Source organism: Phyllostomus discolor, chromosome 14, assembly GCF_004126475.2.
Source record: "Phyllostomus discolor isolate MPI-MPIP mPhyDis1 chromosome 14, mPhyDis1.pri.v3, whole genome shotgun sequence".
In the NCBI taxonomy this organism is placed as follows: Eukaryota; Metazoa; Chordata; class Mammalia; order Chiroptera; family Phyllostomidae; genus Phyllostomus; species Phyllostomus discolor.
The window spans coordinates 7077616-7090837 of record NC_040916.2 but is presented as its reverse complement, the minus strand read 5'-3'; positions in this window follow the sequence as shown (position 1 = coordinate 7090837).

Below are 13222 nucleotides of genomic sequence, written 5' to 3'. Positions count from 1 at the left end.
GGTATTAATTCTTTATTAAATGTTTGGAAGAATTTCACCTGTGAATTGGTCTCATCCTGAACTATAATTGTTGAGAGAATTTTTGACTACTGCTTCAATTTCATTACCAATAATTGGTCTGTTTAGATTTTTTTCTAGTTTAGTCTTTGCAAGTCATATGCATCTAGCAATTTTTCTATTTCTTCTATATCATGGAGTTTGTTTGCAAATAATTTTGTGTAAAATTTTTTAATGATTCTTTGTATTTCTGTGGTATTGACTGTAACTTCCCTATCACTTACTATTATTTTTATTTGGGCCCTTTCTTTTTCCTTGATGTGTTTGGCTAAAGATTTATCAGTTTTCTTTATCTTTATCTTTTCATAGATCCGGCTCTTAGTTACATTGATTTTTTCTATTGTCTTATAAAAAGATTTCTATTTCATTTATTCCACTTTGATTTTTATGATTTCTTCCCTTTTGTTTACTTTGGGTTTTGTTTGTTCCTTTTTTAGTTTCTTTAGTTGTAAAGTTCAATTGTTTATTTCTAAATTTTCTTGGTTCTTTTTTTAAAAATATTTTTTAAAGATTTTATTTATTTATTTTTAGAGAGGGAAGGGAAGGATAAAGAGAGAGAGAGAGAGAGAAACATCAATGTGCGGTTGCTGGGGGCCATGGCCTGCAACCCAGGCATGTGCCCTGACTGGGAATCAAACCTGTGATGCTTTGGTTCGCAGCCTGCGCTCAATCCACTGAGCTATGCCAGCCAGGAAATTTTTCTTGGTTCTTGATGTATGCCTTTATGGCTATAAGCTTTCCCTCTTAGAACCACTTTTGTTCAATCCCATATATTTCAAAAGATTGTGTTTCATTTTTATTTTTCTCAAGGTATTTTTTATCTTCTGTTTGATTTCTTCTTCGATCCATTTGATGTTTAGTAGCATATTATTTAGTCTTCACATATTTGTGGGGGTTTTGTTTGAGTTTTCTTTCTGTGGTTGATCAATTTCTAGTTTTATGACACTGGTCAAAAACTGTGCTGGATATGAATTCAATCTTGTTGAATTTACTGAGGCTTGTTTTGTGTCCTAATATGTGATATACCATAGGGAATGTTTCATATGTACTTTAAAAACTTTGTATTCTACAGTTTTGGGGTGAAATATTCTACAAATGTCTATGAAGTCAGTATGTTCTAATGTGACATTTAAGAGAATTTTCTTACTAATTTTCTGCTGTATGATATACCCATTCATGTGAGTGGGGTATTAAGGTCCCAATACTTTTATAGTATTACTATGAGTTTCTCCCTTCATGTCCATTAATATTTCCTTTATGTATTTAGCAACATATGCTGGATGCATGGATATTTATCATTGTTATGTCCTCATCATGATTTTATATTTATGTAATGTCCTTCTTTGTCTGTTTTTACATTCTTTGTTTTAAAATGTATTTTGTCTGATATGAGTATTGTTATGCTAGCTTTTTGGGGGTTGCTATTTGCATGTGATATCTTTTCCCATCCCTTCACTTTCAATCTGTATGAGTCTTTCATGTGCAGTGTTTTACAAGCAGCATATGGATGGGCCATGTTTTTTAACTCAGCCACACTATAACTCTTTGTTGAAGCATTTAATCCATTTACATTTAGAGTTATCAATAAGTGTGTGCTTATTATTTTGTTCATTGTTTTTGGTTGTTTTTGTAGTTTTCCTCTATTCTTCTTTTGGTCCCTGACCTTATGGTTTGCTGGTTTTCTTTGGGCTATTTTCTCTTTCTTCTTTGTGTATCTTTTATAGGTTTTTGGTTTGTCATTACCATGAGTTTAATGTATATCATTCCATATCTATAGCAGTGATTTTCAATCTTTTTCATCTCACAGCACACATAAATTAATTACTAAATTCAGCAGCACACCCAAAAATATATTTTTTGCTGATCTAACAAAAAAAAAGGTGTAAATTTGATTCATTCACACCGGACAGCTCTTACTGTGTTGGGTGTCATCATTTTTTTATTTCACCATCTAAGGGAAAAGAGGTCAGTGACCCTGACTAAATAATCAGGTGTTGCATGTTTTACCAAAGTTCTTGTGACACACCAGTTGAAAATCACTGATCTATAGCAATCCATTTAAAAATGATAGACATTTACATTTCAATATATTCTAAAAAAGACTACATTTTTATTCCCATATCTATGCTTTATGATTTTGATAGCATATTTTAGATCTTTTTGTTTTATGTATCTCCTACTTTCTGAAGTTGAGGTTGGAACTTTTGTCTTTTGAACTTTTGAGCTTTGTAAATGTCTGATTTACTGCTTTTATTAAATATTTGTCATTGCTTATGATTTTTTTCTTTGTTTTATTTTAAAATTTCTGTGATGGTCTTCCCTTTTTTTCTGAAAGAAAACCCTTTAACATTTCCTGTAAAGCTCCTTTAATGGTGATGACCTTCTTTAGTTTTTGCTTGTCCAGGAAACACTTCATCTTTCCTACAATTCTGAATGATAAATTTAGCAGTTAAATCATTCTAGGTTATAGGTTCTTTAATGATCCATAATTTTCTGCAGAACTTAAACTTCAAACACTACAGAAATTTTCTTACAGTCATAATAGCTAAAGTAACTCTACGCCAATTACTTATTATAATATTAAAAGTAGTTAAAATATTTTTAGCAAGAAGTACAATTCTGACAGCACACTCACATAGGCACATTTTTAAACAAGGCAACATGCAACACAGAATGAAAACCAAGGCTGCACAAAAGTATACCACGAGTGACAAGCACCAATGTATTCAAGAAACAAGTTTAATTTACTCTGTCTTCCTGATAGGATATTTGTACATGCCGGTGCCAATTTCCACAACACCAGGAACTACAAGAAATCAGGAAACAAATGATATTTAACTCTAAAAACTAATACCAAGTTTCAAAATCTAGCAGAAGAAATTAATGTTGGTTACATTTTAGTTGGAAGAAATATTATTTTATTTAAACACATATACATTTATATTCTATCTGGACTTTTCACTAAGTCCAAATCTCTGGAATCACCTAAATAGTCCATAGTAAGTCAGAGAGGAGTTCATTTTAAATTTAGAAAAACATCCAAAGTACATTTGGGATGAAAACTCACCCCAAATCATAATCATATTATGACTAATCATATTAAAAATATGTATTATTTGAGGCTCATTACTAAATGAAAATATGGAATATAAAAGAATATACAATTACCAACATAAGGTAGTATATCTAGAAAAGGTGAGGCTTTTCTAGACTGGTTTATTTAATTTCTAGATATAAAAACTATAGAAAGTGAAAAGTTTCTACATCATTAAAAAGTAATGAATGCACTTTGTCTTGGCTGGGTAGTTCAGTTGGTTAGAACATTGTCCCAATACACCAAGATTGTGAGTTGGATCCCTGGTCAGAGCACATACATCTCTTCCTCCCTCTCTTTCTCTAAAAATCAATAAATAAAAAAAATTTTAATTGATGCACTTCTTCACAATAATATTTTGATTTAAGTGCAATCCAAGTTTGGGACACTTACTGTAAGAATAATCACTAAATGGTTCCTCTATCTGAGAAAAAAAATTAAAACTTTTTTGAAGATAATTGAGCACATGTGAGTCTCCAGATAGCAAATACATTTTAGTTCTTCAGATAATCTATAGACTACAGCAGAGAAAAAGTTTACCAATGTAGTTTAGTGTCACTGGTAGTGCATGAAGCTCATTTTGGTCACAGAACCCTTGTAGCTACCTGGTGTAGCTACCACACCAGGTTACTGAGTAAAGGTTACTGCTAGAACAATCAGAATTCACTAGAGAAAAATCATTTAAAAAACACATTATCTTATTATACTTGGTTTAGTTTAGCATTTAATCTACCATTTCTTATTATTTTATTAGGAGTTTATTTTTTTTCCACCAGAAGTGGATCTGTGAAATAAGTTGTGATGAAATTCTTTTAACCTATCACACAGGTGCAATCTGCAGTCTTTTACAAATGATATTTGACCTTATCATCAACCCCTCTTTATATCTTCCTCCAAAAGAACTATAAAACATAGCCATAATTATTAAGGAGATTCTAAGAATGTAAATGAAACAGCAGGGCATATGGAAGAAATTATGCTTAGAAACTTAAGCTTGCATTTTTGGCTATCCAGAGAGAAATAACACTATAGAATTTTAATCCCTACAAATGTTGGTCAGTAGTATCTCTGCTTCTAAGTTGCCACAACTTTTATTAAATTTCTCTAAGTCAAAGCATATGATATTATGTTTTCTTCTCTTTTCCTTTTATAAAAATTATCAAGTTTTTAATGTTTTAGGATGGCACTGGATTTACTGGCAGATGACAGTCTGATCACAGTGTTATTCAGAGGAAAAAACATGACAAACCTGAAGTACATTTTATTGAAAGATTACCTTACTAAGCAAATCTAATGTAAAACAGCAATAAATATTTTTCTTTCTTTTACTCATCTAGAAATATTTATATTTTATTTCTGTAAAACTGTATAATTTCCTTTAACATATATTGCATGGACTTGTGAGCCTGCAACTAACCCTACTTAAAATACTTTAAGGCTTCCATATATAAAATATCAACAGAAAGAAAATTAATCTATAAACTGCCATCACAAAAGCATGTTATCTTGTATAAATTTTAAGCTACACAGCAATTGAGAAAGTTACCTCACCCTATTAGGAATTCTTACTTAAGGCATCTTCTAAAGACTGTATTATCTATACGTATCTATGCATACTAATGCTTATATTTGTCATGGTATCTGCATTATTAAATTACCAATATCAATTATCATTTATTTGTGGCAGATTGCTTCTTCTTTAACTACACATAATTTAGTTATCATATTTTCATGTAGAATTCTAAGGTCTCATAATGTATAGTCATTAATAACCACAGTAATACCGAAATCCTCAATGTCTTTAGATGGTGACTTATTACTGGTAGTGGAATGTCCTAAAAGAAAAATGGAAATAAGTAAAAAAACATAAAGACAATAAAACCTTCGTAAAAACCTCTTACAATTTCACTTTTTCTTTTATAAATTATCTTAATGTTTATCATTAAAAAGTATAAAATATTATGAATTTACATTCAATATCATTGTCATTTTCTTCCTGACCAGTAATAATTTCTATAACACTCTTGGAATTGCAAACAAGTTTGTCATTAGTGTATTGTTAAAATTAGCCTATGAGTTTAATGTGATTCTACTTCAAATTAAAAATATAGGAAGGCTTACTAAATGATTTCAAAGTTCATCTGCAATTAAAAATGTGTGATGTACAGAACATGCTAAGATCCTATGGAAACATACAAATAACAACAGCAGAATTCTTTGTAAAATGTATGTAATACCTGTCATGGAAATGAATACAAGATAGAGTTAGTTACTAAAATGGCTTCTTTTCAATTATTCTGTGTCATTGATTTTTAATGTCAAAGAAATAAAATCTTTAAAAAAACAAGAAGGGAGAAGACACCTTTGTACCTTTAATATATTTTCGCATCTTAGGCTCCATCTAACAGTTTCATCTAACAGTTCCATAAACTGTTAGATCCATAGAAAACTGTGCTGCTACCTTGAAGGTAAAAATCCTCCAGGTATTCAACTACAACCTTCGCTTTGTAGTAGTAATATTCTCCTCCAAATCCTGACACCAGTCCTTCATTCGTGAATACTGGATATTCATATTTGACCAATGAAAAGTAAAGAAATTTCAAAATTAATGGGAAGCTGCTTTAGCCTAGGAGAGAAAAACTAGTGCAGTGTAGTAATTTCCACTGGGAACAAAAAGACAGGAATGGAAGGCAAGATTTTTTTTTTTTATGAAAGACTTGATTTGTACATTTTAATTTAAGTAAACAGATTTAGAGAAATGTAACAACTTTTTCCAGCTGGAAAAAAAAACTTGTCATTATAGTTTATTGGTTTCTCACATTTCTTTTCCCACAGTAAGTTTTGAGAAAGATCTGACTACCAGATGCAAATTCTGGGCAAGTTCAAATGCAAGTTTTGATATTTATCTGTTTTAGGGATTCTTTCAATTACAGTTGACATTCAAGGATTTATTATATTAGTATGGGGTGTACAGTATAGTGACTAGGCACTTAAATAACTCATGAAGTGGCCCCTTTCCTCCAAAAATCTAGTATTCACCTGGCACCATACATACTTATTACAATACTCTTGACTATATTACATGGGTTTTATTTTACACACTTGTGAGTATTTTGTAACTATGCCTTTGTACTTCTTAATTCCTTAACCTTCTTTCACCCAGCTCCCTAACCTCCTTCCCATCTGGCAACCTTCAGTTTGTTCTCTGTATCTGTAAGTTTCTTTCTGTCTTGATTGTTTTAGCTTTTTAGATTCCACGTATAAGTAAAATCATATGGTCTTTATCTTTTCATGTTGTTGAAAATAATAAGATTTCACTATCTTTATGGCCCAATAATATTCCATTGTATATATGTACCATTTCTTCTTTATCCAGTTGTCTAACACTTAAGTTGCTTCCATATCTTGGATCTTATATATGAAATGTCTTTCTTTGTCTCTCCTTATAGCCTTTGTTTTAAAGTCTGTACAGTCTGATGTAAGTCTTGCTTCCTGAACTTTTTTTTATTGTTGTTCAACTACAGTTGTCCACATTTTCCACCTGCCACTCTCCCTCACCCCATGCACCTCCACCTCCCACACTCCATCCTACCCCCTTTGGTTTGTCCATGTATCTTTTCTATGTGTTTCTTGACAACCCTTGGCTATTTTCTCCCATTATACCCCTCCACCTCACCTCTGGTTACTGTCAGATTTTCTTTATTTCCATGTCTGTGTTTATATTTTGCTTGCTTGTTTGTTTTCTTGATTAGGTTCCTCTTATAGGTGAGATCATATGGTATTTGTCTTTCATCACCTAGCTGATTTCACTTAGCATAATCCTCTCCAGTTCCACCCATGCTATTGCAAAGGGTAGGAACTCCTTCTTTCTTTCTGCTTCATAGTATTCCATTGTGTAAATATAGCATATATTTTTATCCACTCATTTACTGATGCGCACTTAGGTTGCTTCTGTTAATTGGCTATTGCAAATTGAGCTGCTATGAACATTGGGGTGCATAAGTTATTTTGAATTAGTGTTTCAGGGTTCTTAGTTTATAATCCCAGTAGTGGAATTGCCAGGCCAAAAGGCAGTTCCATTTTTAGTTTTCTGAGGAAATTCCATACCGTTTTCCACAATGGCTACACCAGTCTGCATTCCCACCAATAGTGTACTAGTGGGTTCCTTATTCTCCACATCCTACCAGCACTTGTTATTTGTCAATTTGTTTGTGATGCCCATTATGACCACTGTGAAGTGGTATCTCACTGTGGTTTTAATTTGCATCTCTCTGATAGCTAGTGATGCTGAGCATCTGTTCATCTGTCTCTGGGCCCTCTGTATGTCCTCCTTGGAGAAGTGTCTGTTCAGGTCCTTTGTCTATTTTTCAATTGGGTGGTTTGTCTTCCTGGTGGTTTGTCTTCCTGGTGTAGAGTCATGTGAGTTCTTTATATATTTTGGAGATCACACCCTTGTCTGAAGTATCATTGGCAAATATGTTTTCCTGTACAGTTGGTTCCCTTTTCATTTTACTGATGTTTTCTTTAGCTGTGCAGAAGCTTTTTACTATGGTGAAGTCCCATTTGTTTATTCTTTCCTTTATGTCCCTTGCTCAATGGGACATATTGGTGAAAACATTGCTGCATAGAATATCTGAAATTTTCTTGCCTATGTTTTCCTCTAAAACTTCTATGGTGTCACAGCTTATATTTAAGTCTTCTATCCATCATGCATTTATTTTTGTGAATGGTGCAAGTTGGTGGTCGAGTTTCATTTTTTGCATGTAGCTGTCCAGATCTTTCAAAATCACTTGTTGAAGAGGCTATATTTACTCTATTTTATGTTTCTACCTCCTTTGTCGAATAGTAATTGACCATAGAGACATGGGTTTATGCCTGGGCTCTCTCTTCTGTTCCACTGATCTATGTGTCTATTCTTATGCCAGTACCGGACTGTTTTGATTACTGTGGCCTTGTAATATAGTGTTTTATCAGGTATTGTGATCCCTCCTACTTTGTTCATCATTCTCAAAATTGCTGTGGTTATTCAAGGTTGTTTATGGTTCCACATAAATTTTTGAAATGTTTGGTCTATATCTGTGAAATATGTCATTGGTATTTTAAGAGGGATTGCATTGAATCTACAAATTGCTTTGTGTAGTATGGACACTTTGATGATGTTAAATCTTCCAATCCATGAACATGGATTATGCATAAATGGTATATGCTTCCATTTATTTATGTCTTCCTTAAGTTCTTTCTTTAGTGTTGTGTAGTTTTCTGAGTACAGGTTTTTACTTCCTTGGTTAGGTTTATTTCTAGGTACTTTATTTTTCTTGTTGCTATAGAAAATGGGATTTCCCCCCAATTTCTGTTTCTGATATTTTGTTGTTGGTGTATAAAAAATGCCTTCAATTCTGAATATACATTTTGTATCTTGTTATTTTTCTAAATTCACCTGTTAGGTCAAGTAGTTTTTTGGTGGTGTGAGTTTATTTCTGGGCTCTCTATTTTGTTCCATTGATTTATATGTCTGCTTTTTATGCCAGTGTCATGCCATTTGTTACTATAGACTTATAGTATATTTTGATATCTGGTAGCACAAGACCTCTAACCTTGTTCTTTCTTAAGCTTTCTTTGGCTCTTCAGGGTATTTTGTGGTTCCATATAAATTTTAGAATTATTCATTCTTTAAAAAATGCCATTGGTATTTTGATAGGGATTGCTTTTGGCAGTATGCATATTTTAATGATATTAATTCTTTCTGTCCATGAACACAGTATATGTTTCATTTATTTGTATCTTCTATAATTTCTTTCTTCAGTGTCTTACAATTTTTTTTAACAATTGTCTGTTTCCCCTTCCTCTCAATCCCTGGAAACCATCATTCTATTCTCTGCTTCTATGAGTTTCACTATTTTAGGTAATTCATATAAGTAGGGTCATGCAGTATTTGTTCCTCTGTGACTGTCTTATTTCACTAGAGTACAGAGTCTTTTACATCCTTGGTTAAACTTATTCCTAGGTATTTTAGATTTTTAGTGGTATTGTAAATGGGATTGTTTTCTTTCTTTAAAAACGTTTTTTTTTTCCTCACCTGAAGACATGCTTATTGATTTTAGAGAGAGGGAAAGGAGGGAGAGAAACATAGTTGTGAGGGAGAAACATCAATCAACTGTCTCTCACACATGTCCCCACTATGGACCAAACTTGCAACCCAGGTATGTGACCTGACCGGGAATCAAACCTGCTACCCGTCAGCTTATGGGATGAAAGATGCTCCAACCAACAAAACCACACTGGCTAGGGCAGAAATTGTTTTCTTAAGTTCTCTTTCTGATAGTTAGTTATTGGTGTATAAAAAGGCAGCTGATGTCTGAAAACTAATTTTGTATCCTGCTACATTACTGAATTCATTTATCCATTCTATTCTCTTGGTAGAATCTTTGGGGCTTTCTATATGTAGTTTAGTATCATTTCTTCTTCCTCTCCATTTGAATGCCTTTTATGTCTTTCTTTCTTTTTTCTTTTTTTTTTGGTCTGATTGCTCTGGCTAGGACCTCTAATACTATGTTGAACAAGTGCTATAAAAGTGGGCATTCTTGTCTTGTTCATGATCTTAAAGAAAACAAGTTTAGCTTTTCATCACTGAGTATGATGTTAGCTGTAGGTTTGGCATATGTAGCCTTTACTATTCCCTCTATTCCCACTTTGCTAATTTTTATTATAAATGAATGCTAGGTTTTTTCAATGCTTTTTTCTCATATTTTGATAGGATTAATTATTTTTATCCTTCATTTGGTTTAGGTAATATATCATGTTAATTGATTTGCAAATATTGAACCAACCTTGCATCCAGGAATAAATCACACTTGATCATGGTATATGATGTTTTTAATATATTGCTAAATTCAGTTAGCTAGTATTTTGTTGAAAATTCTTGCATATATCAGGGATATTGGCTTATAATTTTTCTTTGTAATGCTTTGTCTGGTTTTGGGACCAGGATAATGCTGACTTATAAAATGAGCTCAGAAGCCTTCCTTCCTCCTAAATTTTTTGGAATAGTTTGAGAAGAATTGGTATTAATTTTTCTTTGAATGTTTGCTAAAATTCACCTGTGAAACCATCTGGTCCAGGACTTTTGTTTGTTGGGAATATTTTGATTACTGATTTGATTTTGTTAGTGGTTACTGGTTTATTCAGATTTCCTATTTCTTCTTGACTCAGTCTTAGAAGGTTATGTTTCTAGGCTACTTCTTCCATATTTTCTCATTTCTTGGCATATAGTCATTCATAGTATTTTCTTATAAATCCTATGTATTTCTGTGGTGTTGGCTGTCATGTCTCCTTTTTCACTTTTGATTTTATTTATTTGGGCTCTTTTTTTATATGTCTGGCTAAAGGTATGTCAATCATCTTTATTTTTTCAAAGAATCATCCTTTGATTTCAGATTTTTTCTACTTATTTTGATTTAGCCTCTTTTTAATTTATTTCCACTCAGCTCTTTATTATTCTCTTCCTTCTATTCACTTTGGGCTTTGTTTGTTCTTCTTTTTCTGGTTCCTTTAAGTATAAAGTTAAGTTGTTTGAGATTTTTCTTGGTTTTTGAGGTAGACATGTATTATTATAAAGTTCTCTCTTAAAAATGCTTTGGCTGTGTGCCATACATTTTGGGTCATTTTGTTTTTATTTTCACTTTACTCAAGGTAACTTTTGATTTATGTCCTGCTCTCATTGTTAATCCATCCATTATGTACAGCATTTTATTTAGCCTCCAAATGTTGTTTTCTTCTTGTAATTGATTTCTAGTTGCATATATTATGATCAGAGAAGATAATTTCAACCTTCTTAAATTTATGGAGGCTAAATTTATGTATGGCCTAGCATGTGGTATAACTTGGAAAATGTTCAGTGTGCACTTGAAAATTGTATATTCTTCTGCTTTGGAGTAAAGTGCTCTAAAAATATTTAAATCCATCTGTCTCAGTATGTCAGTTAAGGCTGCTATTTTCTTTAGGTTTTCTATCTTTGTTATTTATCCACTGATGTCAGTAGAGTGTTAAAAGTTTCCTACAATTACTCTATTACTGTTGATCTCTCTTTTTATGTCCATCAATATTTAATTTATGAATTTAATTGTTTCTACATTGGATGCATAAGTGTTTACAAGAGTTAGATCCTCTTGTTGGCTTTAATCCTTTGATTGTGTAATGTCCTTCTTTGTCTCTTTTAATAGACTTTGTTTTAGAATATATTTTTTCTGATATAAGTATTGCTATCCCTGATTATTTCCATTTCTGTTTGCATGAAGTATCTTTTCCATCACTTTGTCTATGTGTGTCTTTTGATCCAAAATGGGTCTCTTGTAGACAGCATATGAATGGGTCTTGTTTTTTAAAATCCATTTAGCTTCCTTGTGTCTTTTGAATAAACCATTTAATCCAATTACATTTAAAGTGATTATTGATATATATATATATATATATATATATATATATATATATATGTAGTTACTGTCATTTTATTATTCATTTTTATGTTCTTTTTTATATCTATGTTCTTTTTCTTAAAGAGTCCCTTTAACATTTCTTATAATATTGGTTGTATAGTGGTGAATTTCTTTAGCTTTTTCTTGTCTGGGAAGCTCTTTATCTCTACTTTGATTCTAAATAATAGCCTTGTTGGGTAGAGTAATCTTGCTTATAAGTCCTTGCTTTTCATCACTTTGGATATTTCATGCCAATCCCTTCTGGTCTACAAAATTTCTATTGAGAAATCAGTTGATATTATGATGATAGTTTCCCTTGTATGTAACTAACTGCTTTTCTCTTGCTGCTTTAAAGATTCTCTCTTTGTCTTTAACTTTTGGCATTTTAATTATGATGTGTCTTGGTGTGGCCTATTTGAGTTTGTTTTGTATGAGACTATCTATACTTTCTGGACTTAATGTGACTGTTTCCTTCAACAGGTTAGGTAAGTTTTAGTCATTTCACAAATAGGCTTTCAATCCTTTGCTCTCTCTCTCTTCTCCTTCTGGTATTCCTATGATTTGTCCATTGGCAACTTTGATGTTGTCACACAAGCCCTTTAAACTATCTTCATTTTTTAATATTTTTTCTTTTTTGCTATTCTGATTGGGTGTTTTCCACTATCTCGTCTTTCAAATTATTTATTTGATCCTCAGCTTCATCTAATGTGCTGTTGATTTCTTTTAGAGTATTCTTCATTTCAGTTATTGAAGTCTTCATTTCTAACTGGTTAGTTTTATGGTTTCTATTTTTTTATGTTAACCCTCTCTTTGTTGAAGTTCTCACTCTGTTGATCTATTCTTCCCCTAAGTTCATTGAGCATCCTTATAACCAGTGGTTTGAACTCTGCATCTCATGGATTGCTATTTCCATTTTGTTTCGTTCTTTTTCTGGAGTTTGCTCCTATTATTTAATTTGGGATATATTTCTTTGTCTTTTCATTTTGACTCCTTCTCTGTGTTTTTTCTATGTATTTGACAGATCTGCTGTTTCCCAGTCTTGGCAAGTAGCCTTATGTAATAGGTTTCCTTTGGGGCCCAGTGGCATGGTCTCCCTGTTACCTGAACCAGATGCTCCAAGAGTGTCCCTCGTGTGAATTGTGTGTGCCCCCCTACTGTAGTTGAACCTTGATTGCTGTTTGCTAGTCAATAGGTGGTGTAGTCCCTCAGGCTGACTGGCTGTGAGGACTGACAATGACCACAGTGGGAACTGACCCTATGGAATGTGATTTACCCCAGTGGGGCTCTGGTGCCTTTTGAGACCACCTTTTGGGTTTGCCTTTTTCGGAGCTAATTGAGTGCCATCAGGTGTGTTGGTTCTGGGGCTTCTTGAGTGGGGCTCCAGTACAGGCTAAGTTCAACCACTGCCTGTGCTGGGACTAGGGCCATCTTGTATGAGCTACAAAGTAATCCCGGGTTGCCTACTGCCTGTGCTAGGCCAGGAGGCTTGTAGGAGAAGACACAATGTGACTTGAGGCTAGCAGCCACCCACAATGAGCGTGGAGCCACTCTGCAAAAGGCATAGGGCACACCAAGGTCAGCCACTGCCTTCTTGAGGCCT